Source organism: Canis lupus, chromosome 24 (genome assembly GCF_048164855.1).
Source record: "Canis lupus baileyi chromosome 24, mCanLup2.hap1, whole genome shotgun sequence".
NCBI lineage: Eukaryota > Metazoa > Chordata > Mammalia > Carnivora > Canidae > Canis > Canis lupus.
Window position 1 is genome coordinate 10,182,214 of NC_132861.1, and position 21,926 is coordinate 10,204,139.

At 38.5% G+C, this 21,926-nt stretch overlaps 1 long non-coding RNA gene across 2 annotated transcripts; it reads right to left on the bottom strand.

The window, feature by feature from the left end:
• Positions 1-282: 282 nt before the first annotated feature.
• Positions 283-18,417, bottom strand: LOC140615728 (uncharacterized). 2 transcript variants are annotated; one of them, XR_012016208.1, is made up of 5 exons: positions 18,305-18,417; positions 11,027-11,165; positions 8,733-8,813; positions 2,481-2,534; positions 283-747 (listed from the first exon to the last, which is right to left on the bottom strand). It is a non-coding gene; the product is annotated as an uncharacterized lncRNA (long non-coding RNA). The 2 variants fall into 2 exon arrangements; XR_012016207.1 differs by lacking the exon at positions 11,027-11,165.
• Positions 18,418-21,926: the final 3,509 nt, after the last annotated feature.

Sequence of the window (21,926 nt, forward strand, 5' to 3'; positions counted from 1 at the left end):
TAGGCTAAACTAGATAGATAAGTAAAGATCATATTCATCTCCATGTTCCATGTTATAGGCTAGCCTATCTTAAAGGCCCTGGGGAGCCATTAATGGTTTTAGAAGGATCCTTCTGGTTAGAGTTTGGAGTATACTTTGGAGTGGTTTGGTCATAAGGAATTTCTTTCCAATGGTTTAACAGTAATCCAGAAAGGAATTAGTGATGGTCTAAACTAGCAAAGTGCAAAGGGCTTACTTAAGTTATCTACTTATTTATAACAAACCACCCCAAAACTCACTGGCTTAAAAATTAATAATTTGTTATTTCTTATAGTTCTGTGGGTTGACCAATTGGTTCTTCTGCAGGATGCAATGTTGACTATAGCTTGGCAACGGCTGGAAGGCCCAAATGACCTAATTCATATAGATGGCAGTTGGTTCAGGCCACAGGAGTTCAGATGTAACTTTCAACCAGAGGTCTTAGTTTTCTTCCACATTGTTGTCTCCATGTGAATTCTTGGCCTTCCAACAATGTGGTTGGGTTTCAGAAAGGAATGTACCAGGGGCACCTGGGTGGCTCAGTTGGTTTAGTTTCTGACTCTTGATTTTGGCCCATGCCATGATCTCAGGGTTGTGAGATTGAGCCCCAGATCAGGCTCCACTCTGAGCATAGAGCTTGCTTAAGATTCTCTCTCTGTCTCTCTTCCTTTGCCCCTCCTTATGTTGCTTGTGTGCACATGTGCATGCATACATGCTGAATCTCTCTCTCTAAAAAAAAAAAAAAAAAGAAGAAGAAAGAAATGTACCAAAAATTCAAGACCCAATGTGCAAGTGCTTTTCAAATCTCACTCTTGGTACTGTCCTGTTGGCCAAACTAGATACATAGTTAAGCCCATAGGGACCTACATAGGATATGAATAGCAAGAGCCATGGTTTACTGGGAGCCATCAAAGTAATGTTCTACCATAGAGATGGAGAGCAGATGAATTGAACTGCCACTTATAGTAACCACCTAAGCCATGGCTGCTCCACCACTTCAGTCTGGTCTCCAGAATTTATTCTGGTAACATACGCCTATCCCCTTCCTCATGTGGGAACAGTAGTGGATGGAGGAGGGGTAGTGCACTGGCTTATACTGCCTGAAAGACATGTATACCACTACTAAAATATTATTCAAATGAAAACTACCTCTTTTTTTTCTTCAAAGTATTTGGCTTGAGTTTATTATTGAATAGTTTTATAAGACTCATAGGTTTGTTGTGAGGACAAAATGCAATATAATGTAAAAGTGCCTAAAACTCATATAAGTGCTCAATAAATGTGAACTATGATTCTTATATGCTTTAGGAATATTTTATAGATAGTAACTGGGCAGGATATTGCCACATACACTAATGCTCACACAGAGCACCCAGAAGGCTCAATATATAACTTCTCCCTCACCAAACTTTCTCACCAAAGGGTGAGCCACACCTTGTTAACATGCATCTGTGCCTGTTCACAAGATTAGCGAAGTCTATCCATCTAAGGGTAAATTGTACTTAATCCCAGTAATTTCAGTTGGTCCACTTTGCAGAGTCTGACTTAGTAACATGTACAAAAAGAAATCTGTATTTTAGGGGTACATGGGTGGCTCAGTGGTTGACCTGCCTTTGGCTCAGGTCATGATCCTGGGGTCCTGGGATCAAGTCCCACATCAGGCTCCTCACAGAAGTCTGATTCTCCCTCTGCCTATGTTTCTGCCTCTCTCTGTGTCTCTTATGAATAAATAAATAAAAATCTTTTGGAAAAAAAAGAAATATGTATATCTGGATACACAACGAGATTCCCTGATGCCACATTGCAAAAATGAACATTCTCTGAGTTGTCCAGTTCATGAGCAAGCGGTAGACAGAGCTAGTCCTGCCACCAGTGAAGGGTTTAAATCAAGTATCACGTGACATATAATTTTCCAGTGAAATTCTCTAACTTGCCTAAGATTGTTATTTTCTCCCCTTTGGATTGAAAATGAAGGAATTTTATTTCAATACCTAAATGTATCATTTTTTCATCACATAATATAAAATTAGAAGGATTCATCAGCTAATGGCAACATGTACATTTCTGGCTATTGCTTGGCATATATGAAAGAAGGAAAAACTATGAGAAATTCAAAATACAACATGTTTCTGATCTTCTCCTCTAAGATATCTTTCTGCCTACCTTTGGTAATATAAAAATAATAATCAGAGCACCTATCTCCTAACATTACAAGGCAGTTATCAAGCCATGCAACAAACATTTAACAAACATGATTGTTTTCATTGGACACTCATGACTGATTCTCAGCTTTTAAATATGCATATTACACTAACAGTGGTCAGAAGTCTACATTCCTCAGCTTCTTTATTAATCTTCTTCCTTGTTCATGCATAGTTTATTTTCCCCAGTTGTACTCTGAATGTGCCCTTGACTGATCCACAAAGCTCTCCTGAATGTGTCCTCCCCGAGGGAACTATTACCTTATGTTCCTCTTCACCATCTGTTTGCTGCAAAGCTTTCTTGAAGCTCAGCCTCTTGGAACAAGAGAATAACAAAAATGAAATTTATTGCCATCGATCACTTTTAGATAAAGCTGAATGTCTTCCAGCCACTCTGAATTGATTTTTCTCTCCACCCTCCCACCCCACTTGAGAAAGTAACAGAAAGGAGTTAGAAATCATGCAGGGGATGGAATCAATACAAAAGTGAGGAGAATTGCATGGAGGTAATCATGTGTAGAAAAGCAAGGAGCTGGCAGCATTAGTTGATAGAGGGGAGTTGCTTACTCAGCTTTATTAATACCTCACAGAGCAGGACATAAAACCTCAGATTTTTCTACCTTAATCTATGTCCCTGCTCCTTTGTGTAAAGAATTCACTATCATTTGTGGGTCCTTTCCATGATTCAGACATGGTTAGGACCCCTTACAAGGACACTAGCAAGTCCCTATTGTATGTATATCAACACAACGTTAAAAGTCATGAGCTCTCTGGGCAGCCCGGGTGGCTCAGCAGTTTAGCGCCACCTTCAGCCCAGGGTGTGATCCTGGAGACCTGTGATTGAGTCCCGAATAGGGCTCCCTGCATTGGAGCCTGCTTCTCCCTCTGCCTGTCTCTCTGCCTCTCTCTCCTCTCTCTCTCTGTGTATCTCTCTCTCTCTCTCTCTTTTTTTTTTATGATAGTCACAGAGAGAGAGAGAGAGAGAGAGAGAGAGAGAGAGAGGCAGAGACACAGGCAGAGGGAGAAGCAGGCTCCATGCACCGGGAGCCCGACGTGGGATTCGATTCCGGGTCTCCAGGATCGCGCCCTGGGCCAAAGGCAGGCGACAAACCACTGCGCCACCCAGGGATCCCCTCTGTGTCTCTCATGAATAAATAAATAGAATCTTAAAAAAAGAAAAAAAAAAACTTTAAAAATAAATAAATAAAAGTCATGAGCTCTGAAGTCAGGTAAAAAGGTAATAATTATGATGATAATGATAAAGTAATGTTACTTAGATATCATTATTTATTTCCACGGAGAGCTAAAGGTATGTCATCTTATACCCCTCCCCCTCCTTTGGCCCCTCTAAGGCAACTGATTACCATACCTTCTGTAATGTGTCTGTTAAATTTTTATTTAATTTTTGGTAAAACATATATAACCAAAAATTTACCATTTTAACTATCTTCAAGCATAAAATTCAGTGGCCTTTGATTACATTTCTAGTGGTGTGCTATCATCATCACTATTTGCAAAACATTTTAGAAACTCTTAACCCATTAGACAACGACTCCCCCATCTCACCATACCTGGCACCTCTAATCTACTTTGTCTTTATGAATTTTCTTATTATAGAAATTCCATATAAATGGATTTGTCAGCTATTTATCCCTTTGTGTCTGGTTCCTTTCGCTTTGTATAATGTTTTCAAAATTCATCCTTATTGTAGAATTTATTAGATATGTATTCCTTTTTAGGGCTTGATAATATTGTTATATGTACAGCTGATCCCCATTATTCATAGCTTTTTGTATTTCTGAATTTGCCTACTCATTAAAACTTATTTGTAGCCCCCAAATCCATACTTGTGGCTATAGGTGGACATGTTCAGTGTGGCAAGAATTTGAATCCTATAGTGCTGATGTTCCCAGCTGAGGGTAAACAAATAATGCTATAAAGAACATTGATGCACCAGTATCTAAGTCTCTATTATCTCTCCTTTGGGACATATACACTGAAGAGTTGAGTTTCTGGGCCATATGGCAATCCATGTATAAGTGTTCGAGGAGCTACCAAACTGTTTTCTACAGTGGCTACACCATTTTACATGTATAAGGGTTCCAGTTTGTCCATATCCCTACCAACATTTGTTTTCTTTTTAATTATAGACATTTTATTAGCATATGTGCAGTGGTATCACATTGTGGTTTTGATTTTAATTTCCTTAGTGATTAATAATATCAAATGACCTTTCATGTGCTTGTTGGCCATTTGTGTATGTTTGGAGAAGTATTCTTGAGGTATTTTTGCCCACTTTTTAATTGGGCTATCCTTTTGTGGTTGGGTTCCTTCTATATTCTGGATACTCTAACCTTATCATACATAAAATTTGCATATATTTTCTTTCATTCTGTAGGTTGCCTTTTCACTTATCTTGGTAATGTCCCTTGATGCATGACAATTTTGTCTTTAATCTACCCCTTCCCACTATTGCCTTTCAGTCATGCTCTCACTGTTTCTAGTCAGGATTATTTCAGAACACTCTGGACTCCCAACTTGTGTTTTTGCCTTTGCTTTAGTATCTGTTCCTTGCTGTGATCTATTCTCCATTCAGTTGTTAATTGACATTTTTAAAGATAAATCTGATTAAGTTTTTCAGTGTTTTCCCATTGAAATCAAAAGAAAACCCAGACTCCTTGGGATAATATTATTCATTATCTTCAGCCTCATTTTATAGACCATCTTCCAATGCATGGCTGATGCTTCTGGTCACAGATCAAAACTTGTACTCCAGGCAACATGGCACATACACATAGCTCTGTTCATTTATGCATGTGATGCTCTACCTGGTGTATTTGTATCTCTCCAGTCTTTAGCTATTACAATTCTACTTACTTGGACTTTAATGCAAGATGCCATGATAAGCATAGATATGTTGGACAATATATCACTGAGGAGGAAATTAAGTTATATGTGAATATACAACAGCAGATAGATATAGGACAGTGAAAAAGCATTGGGTCAGTCTAATGCTACTTGATATGTAAGATATAAAGAAAGCTCAATACTGTGTCTCTTTACATAATTTGGATCTTAGAAAATTAATTTGGCTTGCATACAGCACTAGTGTAAACTAACTAGCATTACTCCTATCAAGGAAAGACTACCCAGCTACCAAATAAAGTAACTTGAGATACCAAGCCACTATCTGTATTATTGTGATGCAGTACTTCATGTAGAAGGATGAATTAGCCTCATAAAGGGTTGGAAGCCAGCCATGCTGCTGGGTGGACTGGTGGATCCAGCCTGGAAGGTAGTGATTGACAGGACTGTAGGTGGAGCCAAAGTATAAGTATGTATATTAAATCTGATTTGGGAAATTTCTGAGGTATAGCAGTTCCTTGTTTTTCCCAGGAGCCTATTTGCTGGTGAATAGACTGTGTTGGCATACTCCTTATACTTCTTATCTTATCCTTGAAAGGAATGATTCTTAGAATTCTTGTAGGGATAAAAAGTATTATGAGATGAACAAGAATTGTAGCAGTTGGGACAACTGACTGCTTTAACTTGGGCATAGATAAACTTTTTTTCTGTGAAGGACTAGACACTAAATATTTTAGGCTTTGTGAGCCAAGAGGCCAAATAAAAAATATCATATAGATATTCATATAACAGGAGGGAAAACACACTTCCCCAATTTTTTTAATTGATGAAATTAAAAATATAATAAAAATTGAGTACAAGTATAATCCAGGTCTATTACTGAGAGTAAAATTCTTTCTGGAATGTTATTTTACCTAGTTTGGATACAAAGTTAGTGTTCCATATCATCAAATTGATTGGAAATACTCATCTGTGAAACCATCCTCAGCTTTTGGGCCATGCAAGAACAGGTGAGGACCCCCTGCTGTACTTTGCCAGCGCCTGCAGTTTAACCAAATACCTCTTGTTTCTTAGAGCTGTCAAGGAGGTATGCAGAGGCAAGAATTAAGCATGGAGGAGGGTTATCAACAAAACATTTTGTTCTTGCACATTCCCAGATCATCACAGGCTTGGCTCTACCTGACTTGTCCTTGTATTGTCTTTCATTGAGGCCTTCTCTGACCACCTATTTAAAATCACAATCCCTTCTCTCACCAGTCACTCCTAATTCCTCTTACCCTATTCTTTTTTTTTTTTTACACAGCCTATATCACTTTTTTTAAAAAAGATTTTATTTATTTATTCATGAGAGAGAGAGACACACACACACACACACACACACACGCACACACACACAGGCAGAGGGAGAAGCGGGCTCCATGCAGGGACCCCAATGTGAAACTTGATCCCAGGTTTCCAGGATCATGCCCTGGACCGAACGAAGACAGGTGCTAAACCGCTGAGTCACCCAGAGATCCCCCCATATCATTTTTTAATATGTTATATGCTTTCTTTATTCATCATTTTTATTGTTCATTTCTGTCTTTCCCTGCTAGAATGTAAGCTTAACTTGAGCAACAGCAATCATTTTTGTTTTGTTCACAAATGTATTCCAAGTATACAGAGTAGTGTTTAGCATATGGTAGGTACTCAGTAAATATATGTTGGATGAATTGATGTAAAATACATCATTTTGTCTTCAAAAAAACTTGCTGAGATAAATATTATTAATATCAAAATTTTAAATAGAAAATTTGCAGGTACAGGGAGGCTAAATAACATGCTGAAGATTACACAGCTAATTCTACTACCACTGTCACCACTCCTACTCCAGGCAAATTAATTATTTCATACTAATCATGTACCAGAAACTGCTCAAACATCATATTTAATTTTCACAATAACCCTGTGAGTTGAGTGTCAGAGTTAAAAATCGAACCTGGGTAGTCTGATTCCTAAACTCATGTTTTAATCATGTACTTATTATCTAAATTGTAATCAGAAGTAAATTCATAGCCTTGGAAGTTCGTGTTATAAACATGAAGAATAAAAATTAATAATAAAATCATGAAGAAATCATAATAAAATGAATGTAAAAATAATTGTGAAAACAATAAACTTGATTAATACAAGATTTCTTTGAGAAAAGAATAAAAATTGAATTTTTCATAAATCTAATTATGTAAAAGGAAGGCAAATCAACAAAAGCATGAAGGAATTAAACTCAAATGTCGTGGCAGAAATTACAAGGTTGCTATGGATTAAATAGTGTGCTTCCCCCAACTCATATGGTGAATTTATAACCCCTAGTTAACTTCAAAATGTGACTTTGTTTGGAGTAGGGTCTTGCCAGAGGTAATTAAGTTAAAGTGAAGTCATTAGAACAGACTCTAGTCTAATACGACTAGTTCCCTAAAAGGGAAATTTGGGCACAGAGAAGTGCAAAGAGGGAAGACCATATGAAGACATAGAGAAGAACAGGCCACCTACAAGCCAAAGAGCAAGAGCCTGGAACAGATCCCTCCCTCACAGCCTTTGGAAGGAACTAACCCTGCTGCTGACACCCTAACTTCAGACTTCTAGCCTCTAGAGACAGTGAGATAGTACATTTCTGTTCAAGTTACAAAATCTGCAGTACTTTTTTATAGCAGCCCTAGCAAACTAATGTGCCTCCTAAATTTGAATTCATCCATATTTTCAATCAGGATATGTAAATAGTGGGCTCATTACCCTGTAATATCTGATTTATTGTGCTACAGCTGCTTTGTAGGATTAAAATTTAAAACTCATCTTAGGTTTGCTTTTCACATTTCCCACTTTGAATTTTGAAACATTTTTTTAAAGATATTATTTATTTGAAAGAGAAACAGAGAGAAAGCGTATATGAGCAAGGGAAGGGGCAGAGAGAGAGGGAAAGGGACAAGCAGTCTCCCTGCTGAGTGAGGAGCCCCATGCAGGACTCAATCTCAGTACCTTGAGATCAGGACTTGAGCCAAAGTCAGATGCTTTACCAACTGATATAATTAGGTGCCCCTAAAATCATTTGAGTGCAACCAATAATATCTTCTTCCATGGAACTTTTGATATTCATTTATTGGGGAAGTTTCTGAGAATCCATAATTCTGTTAGTATTTAAAATAGATTTTGACAATGACAGAAAAATGTGATTCTAGGCCAAAGGAAATTTGACAGGAACAGTAAAACCGCTATCAGGCTGGCAGGCTGCTTTTAGACTGGATGGGAACCTTAGTGAATAGAACCCTTGGATTAGCTGAGCCTCTTGCAGCTACTACCTTTTTCATCAGTTGGTTTTGCTGCTTTTATTGCTGGAATCTAACTGCAGTAATTAATGCCTGTCTGTATGGTTCTGTCAGAAAGAACTCCTTGTTCTTCAGATACAGATATGCCATGAAAAATATGTGAATTAAAATAATGCCTCTATTTGAACATTCTACTCACATTACACATTGATCCCAATTTCCCTTGGTTTTGGCAATCTCTCAGGGAGTGAGGCCACTTACCTGTGACCAGCACATTGGTGACCAAGTCAGTGGCCACACATACCTACAAATGGTATAGATACCAGAAAAAACCCCTGCTAATATTTACCTTGAAGTAGAGCAAATAGTCTTCCCATGGGCAGGATCACCCCTCAGGTCTGGTCAAGGTCAAAGCTCAGAAGTTATAGACCTTGAAATAGTTGAATTATGTTAGTAGATTCAGAAGCAAGCATTCATGAGTCAGAAAGAAGTGCTAGGCAGGGCCAGACAGATATTTTAGGCTGTCTGTCTCCTTCTAAAGGTTGCTCTGACCCCCAGTTTCCATGAGCAAAGCTGAAATGGAAGAATCCTGCTTCTCAGTGTAAGTGGAAGCGGCACATACAGTGAAATAAATCAGGATTTAGGGTCAGGTGGACCTGGGTCCAAATCCTGGCTCATGTGCTTCTGGTTGGGTAACCTTAGAAAGACTGATTAACCAATACGACCTTCACATCCTGCATCTGTATCATGTGAATAACCATATATCGTAGCTACCTCAGAGGGCTTTTGTTAAATGTGATCATGTTTATAAACCTGTGTGCCTGATATGTAACAACAGTTTAACAAGAATTTAAAAATGCAAACATGCCTCTGACTGGTTTGGGATATACTGTGCAAACAACAGCAGTATTCAGTCTTTGTTGAAAGACCACGTGAGACACATGAGCTGAGATCTCAACAAGAGATTTTATGAGAAAGTGACATGGAAGGAAGCCCTGGATTAATAGTTTAGACTCCTAGCCTATCCTGGGCTTTAGATCATAACTGGACTACACTGAGTCTCCACAGGAAATCCCAAATTGGAGGATTTCCTGCCCACCCTTTCTGTCCCTGAGTCACTTTTCCACCTGTCCTGAGGGCCCCAGAGTAGGGATACCATCAGAGGATGAGTTTCTGGGTGTCTGAGAAACTCAACTGTTTCGTGAGAGCACAGACCCATAGGTATTCTTACCAGACTCTTAGGTTTCAGTCCACTTATCCTCCTTCTTTTGCCTGAATACCCCTAAAGAGCCAATGAAGAAGATTACCACCCTGCCATTGGTATCACATGCACAATTTGGAATTACTTTGAGTGCAAGCCCTCAATGCATGAAAATAAATTTGTTCCCTGCTGTACCAATGTGGAAAATAAGAGAGTCTAATAGTTTTAGCATTTTAAATGGCAAGACTTCTTGAGTACAATAAGTACCTTTGAAAAGGCAACTGTTCTTCATGAATGTGTCATTTGGGGAACAAAAATTGACATCTGGTCTCCCCAACAAAAAGGGGAAAAAGATTTTCTAGAAGCTGATGGTGATTTGGGTAAATTTCAAACACTTTTCTCCCATAGCACCTAATGAACTTGAAATTCCACACCCCTTAAAATATGGCTCAATTGGTTTTCTCTGGCTTGGCAGAAACACAAAATAGGAACAAGAATCCAAATCCATGTGGCTTATGAAGGGAGAGGCAAAACTTCTTGGCACATTCATGTGATCACCAGCTCAGTTCCAAAGTAAGACCTTAAAATAGATGAAGTGTTTGTGACTATCTCCTCTGTATATGCTGTATTCCAGTGGCCTCTTGCAGGATTTGGGCACGCAATTCAATACTCTAATTTAATACATACATCATACATCATTGCCATGAGGAAAGGTCTAGCTTAAGCTTGACACGTCATAGCTTTGACGATAGTAAACTATAGACACCTTGAGAAAGAGATTGGCTGGAAATCCACTGTCACTTAACACCTGTCAATAGCAGCTCAGGCTATTATTACAAATGCCAGGGACTGGGTGACTTAAACAACAGACATTTATTTCATACAGTTCTGGAGGCTGGAAAGTCTAAGATCAAGGTGCCAGAAAATTTAATTCTTAATAAGGGGCTAACTTGCAAACAGGTTCCTTTTGCTATATCTTCACATGGCAATGACAGGAAGCCCTGGTTCTTCCTCCTTTTAGAAGAGTAGTGATTCCATCATATGGCTCTACTCTCATCATCTCATTTAAACTTAATTACCTTCTAAAGGCCCTCCTCCTAATACACACTTTGGGTTAGTGCTTCAACATAATGAATTTTGGAAAAACTAAAAATATTTAGTCCATGATACCAACTCCCAAAAACCTTGAGTGGCCAAAGATTACTTTAGGAATCTTTCTTAAGCTTTTCTTTCCTTAGGCTAAGAAATCCCAAATGTAATCATGAGAACAGTCACTTACTGCAAATCACTTTCCAAACTCTGATGAATAGATTGATGAATAGCATCATCATGGAGGAAAGTCCTCGCCCAAGAACAAATTTCCTTGTTCAACGTTTTGATCAGAAATTTCATGAAGAACCAGAGAGCAGACTTATCAAAATGGTATACAACACAATGCTTACCGATGGGGAATTTAGTGGATGGCAGAATTAGATTCCTAGAAGTCTCCATGGACTGGAGCAGTGAATTGCATCTTATTAGATGAAATGTAACAGGGCTAGTTGTGTAAGGCTGTGCACCTGCATTTGAGAAATATCAAACCTACACAAGTAGAGATCAGGCAAAATATGGTTGTAGTAACAACTTTGGTGTAAAAGGCACACATTCTCAACAAAGCAATTTCATATGAATGGGAAATGTGATCTCTCTGCTTGGAAAGGTGATAGAAGTGATAGAAGATAGAAGATAGAAGATAGAAGAAGATAGAAGAAGAAAGCAGTGATAGAAGCATAGAAGCATGTCATGGATGGTATCCTACTAAGACCCCCTATCTGTGCTCTTTGTTAAGATCCAGACTTTGCACTTAAAAAAGTAAACGGACACACTGGACCTTGTTCAGAGGAAAGTATCTAGGAAGATGCAGAAAGGCAAAGCTTTGCCATACAAAGAGGGCTTGACAACCTGGGGGATGTGCAGCTTGTAAAGATGATAACTTGGGCCACACCTTCTGCCTTCAAATGAAGGAGAACAATACACCCATTTTATTTGGCATGCTATGTTGGGGAAGGATTAAGGCAACTGATGAAAGCTTTGCTTATAAAAGCATAGATTTTAATTAATATAATTTAAAACTTGTCAATAGTCACTTTGCTTATACTTCTTATAATTCTCACAGCAACAGTCTAGACAGTCGGACCATGATTTGAGAAACCCTTAAACTTGGTATCCCATTACATGCATTAGATTTAGGTTCATCTGAGAATAACAAGAAATTCCAAAGTTACAAACTACATAGAGTTTTATATCTCCCTCACATAAAAACCAAAACCAAAATAAAGCAAAAACAAACAAACAAAAAAACAAAAACAACCCAAAAGAACAAAACAGAGGCAGGACTAGGTAAGGCCTCCTGCCTTACTCTTTGTCCATCTTTAGCACATCTTTAGGGAGCTAGGCTCCCTAAGGGAGGAGCCATGATGGCCTCTTGGGCTAAAGTCATTTGTCTGAATTCCAGGTGGAAGAAAGGAGGCAAAAGGTGAAAGAGTGAAAGTGTTCACATCATTCCTTTCCAGGAAACTTTCCAGAAGTTCCATTCAACCTTTCTGCTTCTATCTCCCTGCTAGAACTTAACCTAAATTGGAGTCTGGGAAATGTAGATTTTGTGTGAGTGCCAGTGTGCCAGGCTGAAAAGGGAGTACTTACAGAAGGGGGAGGTGGGATGTTAACAAGGCAATTTCTGACACATTCTTTTTATGGCCAAAGCCTCTACCTTTTCACCTCCTGTTTTATTACTCTTTTTGTAACTACTCTTCCACTGTCACAGAGGTGGCAGGTCCCTGATCCCTTCATTTTCTTCTAGCCAATCAGCCCCCATGTCCTCGTTTCTTTTACCAGCTCTAGCTCTCAGCGTATCATCTGTCCTATTTGCTTCCTCATGAACATTCTCAATTCCCTTCATTACCATTACAGCACGCACTGGTCAAAATATAACCCTTGATTTAAAACTTGCCTTTCACCCAGAGTTCCCAGAAGTTATGACAAAGCCATGGACATTGGTGCCACGACAATCCTTGGATTCTCATGTCAGTCATGCCCCTGGCTTTGCCCATCTGTGGCAAACATCTGTGCAACATCTGTGATGTTGCATCACAGCACTTTTACTCATGCCCCTCCATGGCTAATATAAACTGGTATCATTTTTCTCAAGTATTGGCCTCCTCTTGCTCAGAAAACTATCTGATTTCCTAGTATTTCCAAAAATAAAGTTAGGCTATCAGTAGTTGTCATACCTAATATTTATTGAAGATTTATTAAATTCAAATACTATGCTAAATGCTTTAAGTCTACTGTCTCATGTAAACCAGTTCAATAGTTATTGTAACCCTCAAATATGACACCATATTCTTAGGATAAACATTGCTTGGTCATGATATAGTACTCTCTTCCTATATTGTTGAATTTGATCTGCCAACATTTTTAAAAAATATTTATTTATTTATGATAGACAGACAGAGAGAGAGAGAGAGAGAGAGGCAGAGGAGGAGGGAGTAGCAGGCTCCATGCCGGGAGCCCGACGCAGGACTCGATCCCGGGACTCCAGGATCGCGCCCTGGGCCAAAGGCAGGTGCCAAACCGTTGAGCCACCCAGGGATCCCCGATCTGCCAACATTTTGTTTAGAATTTTTGCACCTGTGCTCTTGAAGGATGTTGCCAAATCAATATGGAACCAAAAGAAAAATTATAAAATAACCAATTATATTTATTTTGACAGTTTTTAAGCTGAAAAATAGCCCTTTTTTGCTAATAAAATTAGTTATAGGTCATTTGAAAAATTTCACTTACTGAGTTCATTGAAAAAATTCATTTACTGAGTTTATTTTACAGCTTTCTACAGAAAGTGTTTTGCTTCCTGAGTCCCCCCTCCAGCACCATGGCAGAGTCCACAACACTAGAAGTGATCTTTTCCTCTCTCCCCTTGCTGAAACACTCCCACTTTAAGAACTAGACATACCACAGTCATCCAGGAGGTGTTCTCCTTCTAAGAATCAATGAGCTCGGGTGTAATAGGTCTCTGAGGCCTATCAAACAGCTTTTCATTTCAGTCCTTTTAGTAATCAGGAAATCCTATGTCTCAAGACACAAATATCTATGGATGCCTGAGTGTCTCAGTGGTTGAGTGTCTGCTTTAGGCTCAGGGCGTGATCCTGGAGTCCTGAGATCCAATCGAGTCCCACATCAGGCTCCCGGCAAGGGAGCCTGCTTCTCCCTCTGCCTATGTCTCTGCCTCTTCTCCGTGTCTCTCTCATGAATAAATAGATAAATTATTTTTAAAAAAGACACAAATATCTAGCAATACAGATATTTCTAACATCTACTTCATATTCTAAGTTTGAACTTGAGAACAAAGGCATCCATCTGTTTTTTAATGAGGACGATGACTCAGTATCATCTACAGATTCAAACCAATTGAAAGTGTTTTTCAGGAGGTTGATAATATTCTGAATATCAAAAAGGTCACTAAAGCATAAGTATATTTTCCCTCTTGGAGACTAAGCATGATTTTTTAAGAAGCAAAATTAATATAGTTTGTGATTCGGAGTTCTAGGGTTCACTGTTAATTTGGTAGCTAAAAGAAAATAAAGAAAGGTAGCTTTTAAAATTGTCCATCATGTCAGATCTCAGCATATTTAGTTGTTGGGGCATATTTACAGATTTTGGCTGTGGAATTTAACTGTCAGAGGGTAGGCTACTAAAATAATCAGATTGGCTGACCTATGGTAAAATTCATAGGTAAATACATGGATGACAGATTCAGAATTAATAAAATCTACATAAGACTTAGCCTTTCAACTCATCAGCCGGTGAGTTGAAATTGTACAAACTCAAATGTAAAATTCTTCTAAATATAAATAACAACATAAATCTGAAATGAAGAATGTAAGCCTCAGTAACAATTCAGGTGAAGAAAAGTTTTCTGTTTTTATTTTTATTGAAAATAACCTGAATATCCCACAGAGGGAAAAACAAAAACAAAAACCAGATGCCATATAAACAGAAGTTTCCTACCAGAGAGATATAATCCTGTGCACACTCATCAAAGGAACTCTAAGAAGATAGAATAAATTCAAAGAATCACTGAGAAGAGGCAAGCTTTCAAAATCTTTCCATAAGATCAGCAATGCATGAGAATGCTGCTCTTTTTAGTGTTTCACCTTATTGTTCTGGGCAATGCAAATATATTTGTCCATCATAACATTATTGACTGGGAATGCATTGAGCAGCTGTGCTTTCATTTTTTCCTATTTTCTTTTAACAGTATTCCTATTTTTCTGCCTGTATTTCTGGAGCAGAATGAGCAAGAAAGAAAGTAGAAGGTTTAAGACCAGAGAGGCAGCAGGGCACCAAAACATAAAGTCTCCTGAGTGAGAATAAGAAATTGGGAATTGATTCTGGTGTGGTGGTGGATTAGTCAGTATCGGAGCATGGAAACCTCTCTGGCTAACTGAAGGAGAAAAGGATGTAATTCAGTGAATTTAGTGCTTACAACATCTTTGGAAAGGCTGGAGGAATGGGTTCTCAGTGGACCTCTGGGAATGACTTTCAGAAAACCCCCACAAGGGCATGCCATGGAAGCCTCCTCTCCTGCCAGGATCAGGGAGGTAGAGACAGGGGCCCACACAGCATCTGCTCTCCTCTGGACCACACCGTTGGCACTGTGGCCAGGGATCAGGAAGTGGCTGTTTCTGCAACTGCCTATTTACATCTAAGCTGCTTCCTGGACAGTAAGATGCTGCTGCAGAAAACAAAACAAAACAAAAAACACACCACCCACCACGGTGCTTGCCAGTAGCAGCAATTAAAGCAGCAATTAGATGTGGCCACGTTCATCTTAACTGGCAAAATCTAATGTGTGTCTAAAACATAAGGGCAAGGCCGTTTTAAGCTCTGTGTACTTACGAGATTTAGAATTAATGCCAAGTGTTGACCCACAATATCAGGTCCAAATGGAAAGATTTCCAAGTATTTGAGCAGAGGAATGAAGACATGATTTGACTTAAACTTTTACAGAGATGACAGTGGCTCCTCTGAGAAGGGACTACAGGAAAGAGTTTCAGAGAATGGGAAATGGATGTAGGAGGGAGGAGCCCAGTTGGGGGGCTATTGTAAACAATAAGTGAGATGCAGAGTGATGGGCTTGGACCTGGGAGGCAGTGGTGCAGTAAGGAGATTAGGAAGATTATTGGGTTTTTTTGAAGGCAACATCCAACACATCTACTGATGAAGTGTGGATATGGGGCACATGAAAGAGACGAGGTAAGAAAGTATACAAAATTTTTGGCCTGCACAATTAGAAATCATTTATTGAGATAAGGAAGACTAGGGGAGAGTCAGAGTTAGTTGAGGACAGTAGAAGCACATGTAGAGATGTCACACAGATTGGGGAGAGAGTGGGCTAATGTCATCACCACACATATGAGATTTAAAGTCATGAGACCAGATGATTTTAAACTGTGTAAAGTGTGTTAGAAAAGACATCTGTGGGCTGAGCCCTGAGACACTCCAGTGTTTAGATAGCCAGAAAGTAAATAGAGTACAGCAAAGAAGAGTGAGAAGGTTGGCCAGTAAAATAGAACTGAGACAAAGGAGTGTTCTAGAAGTCAAGAAGAAAAAGTGAGTCAAAGAGAAAAAAAGTTATCACTTGTATTTGACACTGCTGGTGTGAGAGGAATGAGAGAGTATGTGCGTGAGGAGTGAGAATTGATCCATGGATTTGACAATACTAAGGTAATGGATTTTTGCGAAACAGCAGAGGCAAAATCCTGATTGGAATAGGTTCAGGAGAAACAGCAAATACAGACATCTTTCAAGAAAGTTTACTGTAAATGGGAGCAGAGAAATGCCTTATGGGCTCAAGGGTAGCTATTTATCTTAAGGGATTTTTTCCAAGTTGGTCAATAATAGACCAAGCATGTTTGCTCATGGAAATGGTCCAGTAGTGAAGGAAAATTTGAAGACCAAAATGACACTTTATTATAGATTTTGGATCCTGTTTTTTTCTACTTAACATTATGAGCATTTTTCATGGTATTTTATTTTTTGTAGATGGATTTGGTGGTTATATTATATCCCATGGAATGAATATAATGATTTTAGAAGCCTTCTCTTTATGTGTTTGAACTATTTACTTTTATTTGCTATTGTAAATAATGCTAGGAGGATCATCTCTATATATTTGTCTCCCTAACTTTGTCTATTTTTTCCCCACTTCTCATTTCCAGCTGAGGGGTTTAAATATTTTAAAGTATCCTACGCTGACACATTTGCTTTCCAAAAATCACGTTCCAAGTTTTCAGTTTGGGATTTAAACATTTTTCTTTCAAAGGAAATATCAGACAGCTACACTAGACCTCACTTTCTAGCTCAGTGTCATGCTGATGTATTGGCAAAATATTGGAGGTTCGGAAAAATGCCCAAAGTGGCCCCACATCACTTTAGCAAGTTGCTTAGAAACATTACCAAAGTTTCACTATGGAGCAGTGTACTTTTTGCTTTATATATATTTTATAAAGTTCCCCAATGTGAGAGCTGAGTTATGCTGAAAGGAAAATATCATTGAGAGATTTATCTAGATCTTTCAGTTGTTATATATGAAGTTGATTGATGTGTCTTAACTTCCTATATGGAACTTTTCTGATAGTCAAGTTTATTGCTTCAAAGTAAGGAAAAAGGTAGGAGCATTTTTCTAGTTGTTTCAGAATGAGAAAGGGTATGAATAAGGTGGTATTTGTCTAGAAGGGGGGGGAATAAAAAATTATAAATATTAGCAATGAGTTGTTAGAATCTTTTAATTTTTTGCAACTGAAAATCAATTTATTTTGATTTGTGGGATAGAATTAAAGAGAGGGAAGGATTTACTTTACATCAACCTCCCCACTGCCCACCCTCAGAACACACAATCATAGTTTCATACTTTTATATAGCCATATCTCCTTTCAAATTGTTAATACCCAAAATCTTAAAAGAACCACTTTGGCATTTTACTGATTTTGACATGGTGAAAATGGACATAATCTATAGTTCTCTTTAATTTTCTATACATTATTATTTATACAGGATAGATGATCTTAAGATTGAGGGTTTGGGGGGGTCTTCTTTTTGGTAAGGAAAGTAATCACAGCATTTTATAATCATTTTTCCCCTTTTTTATCTTTTTCTTTCAGTAGAATTCAGTGATTCACCACTTACACACAACACCCAGTGCTCATCAGAACAAGCCCGCCTTAATGCCCATCACCCATCTAGACCATTTCCCACCCACCTCCTTCCTCAACACTCAGTTGTTCTCTATCGTTAAGAGTCTCTTATGGCTTACTTTCCTCTCTCCTTTTCTTTCTTCCCTTCCCATATGTTCATCTGTTTTGTTTCCTAAATTCCACATAAGAGTGAAATCATATGATATTTGTCTTTCTCTTATTTTACTTAACATAGCACACTTTAGCTCCATCCATGTCGTTGCAACAATCATTTTAGATTCTGTATAGGGCTCTAAAGAAAATCACTCAACGACAATATAAATTCTTTAAAAACAAAGTTCCTCCTTTCGATATAGGTTCTCAGTCTCCTAACTACATTTCCAGAATGTAAAAAAGGCTCTGGAAATTGAAAATCTTCCGTGTAACTCATTTGACTGCAAAACCTGATCTGACTTGAACTCATTTGGCCACAAAACTTGACCTTACCTGACATGAGGCTACATTTAGTCTTTTTTAATCCCACTTTCTGTAAATATTCATACACTGCTATACAGAAATACTAGTGTATTTAATTACCCATGCTGCCTTAGAACACTGCTACAGAATTCGGAATAGTGAAGCAATCAATTATGACTCCAAAGGCATCAGAAGATGGATTAAGAATCTACATTACTGGGCAGCCCCGGTGGCGCAGCGGTTTAGCGCCGCCTGCAGCCTGGGGCATGATCCTGGAGACCCTGGATCGAGTCCCACATCGGGCTCCCTGCATGGAGCCTGCTTCTCCCTCTGCCTGTGTCTCTGCCTCTCTCTCCCTCTGTGTCTCTCTCATGAGTGGATAAATAAAACCTTTTTTTTAAAAAAAAGAATCTACATTACTTTTAATTTTCTAATACATTGCTCTCTACCACTTCTTTTTCTGAAAAATAATTGGTGAGCCATATAGGCGTCCCTGGTAATAGAGTTCTAAAGTAGAGTCAGACTTTAAATCAGAATTAACTAGCACCACATTCCTATTTTTTGGTTCTGTTGATATTCATCATGCCCAGTCAAAATAGTAAAATTGTTTTAATGGTTAAGAAATAAATCTGGTTGAAGTATCACATGCCTTTCCATTTCTTCTTTTTTCATTCTGGGTTTTCTTCTAGCACATATATACTTAATATTTGGGGTATATATCTGAAAACATATATTTGATAATATATAATTGATACTTTCATCAATTTGTTGATAAGAGGAAGTATAGTTATGTGACCAGATTGTTCCTGATTGAGTCTGTGGACACAGGTAAAGATAGAATTAGACACAGCCTTCAAGAAATTCCCAGACAGTAATTTCTTAGCAAATTTTTGGAAAACTTAGTTTAAGCATATAGTAAATGTATAAAGGTGACCCAAAACATTTTATTTTGTTTTGTGATGTTCATGGTTTTTTAGTAATTTACTTCAAAAAGGCAATTAAAAATGATTTGTCTCAAAATAAAGAGATGTGTTAGTAAACATATCATTTATTTGCTAATAACTTACATAAGATGAAGAGATGACTGGAGGACTTCCCAGAAGTCAGATGAATGAAAAACCAAAAACAAGTCCAGATAACCATAAATAGATCATCTTCCTTCTGCAACTTGAACGTTTCCCCTCAGTCAGATCTTCTGATTTCATCTGCTGTAGCCTGGATGTAGGGTAATTACAATCCTATTCCTCTTTGTAATTCTGTGTTTAGAGGGAGTTTGGATTGTGGATTTATCTAGGGATAACAGAGATAAAGAAATATCCCAAGTTTTGCAAAGTAAAACCATAGCACCTCATACAGAAGGGATTAACAAGGACCCAGATGCCTCAGGAATAAGGTTTGGAGCCGTCTACAAGGCAAAGAACTCAGACAAGTTGGGGTCTGGCCATGGTGGAAAGAGTTGCTAAAGAAAAGTGATAAAACTGCTTGTTAGCAACCAATTGCTGAAATGAGGATGATGACATATACCACATTTCCTTCTTGTATCATGTAATGATAATGTCTTTGAACTAATTTATTTTTATCTCCTCCATTCCTTGGTATACATAGGATGTGTCGTGGTGGTGAACTTTACAAATTTACTTCAGAGCCTTCATAGTACCAGTATGAAATTGTGAGAAAACTGGGTGAGAAATGGATTTGGCCCAGATTTCCTGAATTCGGAGCTGGATGCAGTGAGACTCTTGGATTGTTTCCTTTTAGAAATAGGGTGAGTAAATTTTGATTCGTTCCCTTGAATTATGTTAAGGAGGAGTAACTGTTGATGTTATGACGCACATAAGAAGACTGGATATAGATCTTAGGCAAGTGGATACTTGTCATTCCTAGTGCTCATCTTCTTTGTTCTGTCTGCCTGGTGCACAAATCCAAACTCAGAATCGCCGGCTTTCTTGCCACTAAGTTGTGAACATTGGATGGAGCTAGGTCTAACAATCAGGTGCCTTATGCAGGTATTCCTTTTGGAAGTGAGCCTCATGAGAAACAAGCTCTGTCCAGAGCTCCCATTTTGCTGAGGCAAGTGGAAGTGGGAGTGTCTGGCTTTGGGCAGGATAGTGTGAGGATGCCAGGTAGAATTCTTGAGGATGCCAAGTGATGTAGGACTATGTCCACCCAATGCCTGTTAGCTGCTAAAAATTCAATAAATTATTACTATTGATAGTAGTAGTAGCATCAGCAGCACATAACAGAGTTCTTTAACCCTGGATGTGTTTAAGCATGGATTGGATGACCACCTGCAATGTTGCAGAGTGCCTGGGTTAGGTAACTGGTATACGTCATGCTTTGCTTTTTTGTTATCCTTGTTTTTGTTTCTTAGGGGGAGCTGCTGTTTCCTTATCCTTTGTTATTCTAGAGGGCTTTATAAAGGGGTCCTACTTCCCTATCACCAGGTCATTGTGGACATATGACTTAGACTGGTCAATAGAATACTGTATTGTATGGACATAGTATATGGACATATTGAATGGACATGGACATAGTGATTTTCCCCCATGGAGGTGGATGGGCATCTGATCCAAAAGGGCCAATTCTAGGATTGATTCTGATGCTGGGTGGGGGTATCTATTTTTTTCTGAGATCATTACCTCCAAGACTTGAGCTTTCATGAGCATCTTTTTATGTAGTCAAAGACCCTGGCCTCCACTTGGGTGAAGACAAACAGAGGGAAATAGAGCTGCGAAATGAAGAAAGAGAGAGAGAGAAAGAGAATGAAAATAAAGTGTGTGTGTGTGAGAGAGAGAAAGAGAGTGAGGGAGGGAGGAGAAAAAAAGAGGAAGGCAATTGGAGGGAGAAAGAAAGGGAGGAGAGGAGGTAGGAATAGGAGGGAAGGGAAGGAAACAGGGAGAGAGGGACTCAACAGCATCTTCTGACACCTTCATCAATCTGTGCCTGAAGTTACAGAATGCATTTCCTAGTGATACGAGCTAACAATGCCATTTTGGATTTAAGCTTTGTTGGATTGAGTTTTTGTTTCTTGCAAGTGGGAAAGTTCTACCTGAAAGAGCAAACATAGCCTTTTTGAATCTGAGACACTGAAATTTTCTGAAGAGGAAAAGAGGAATATTTTCCTTTTTTTCTTGAGTACCAAACCATATGGAAACCAACATCATACCCCAGGTACATATTTTATTTTTCAAACAGAAATTCTGAAAATAGGTTTTTAAATCTATGTCTGGGCAAGGAAAAGTAAAGAGACAATATTTATAGGGTTGAAAATAGAAGATTGGGATGCCTGAGTGGCTCACTGGTTGAGCATCTGCCTTTGGCTCAGGGCATGATCCCAGAGTCCTGGGGTTGAGTCTCGCATCAGACTCCCTGCAGGCAGCCTGCTTCTCCCTCTGCTTGTGTCTCTGCCTCTCTCCGTGTCTCTAATGAATAAATGAATAAAATATTTAAAAAAGAAAATAAAAGATTGTAGTGATTAATTTCCCTAAAGGGGTCCACTCTTATCACCAAGCATTTCTATTCTTGTCACCAGAAAAACAATTAGGTGGGTCCCCGAGTCCAAATACCCATCTATACAGTGCTATTGATGAGGTTCTTTAACTTTATGAATGCAAAAAAAAAAAAAAAAAAGAATATGACTAAACTCATAGGA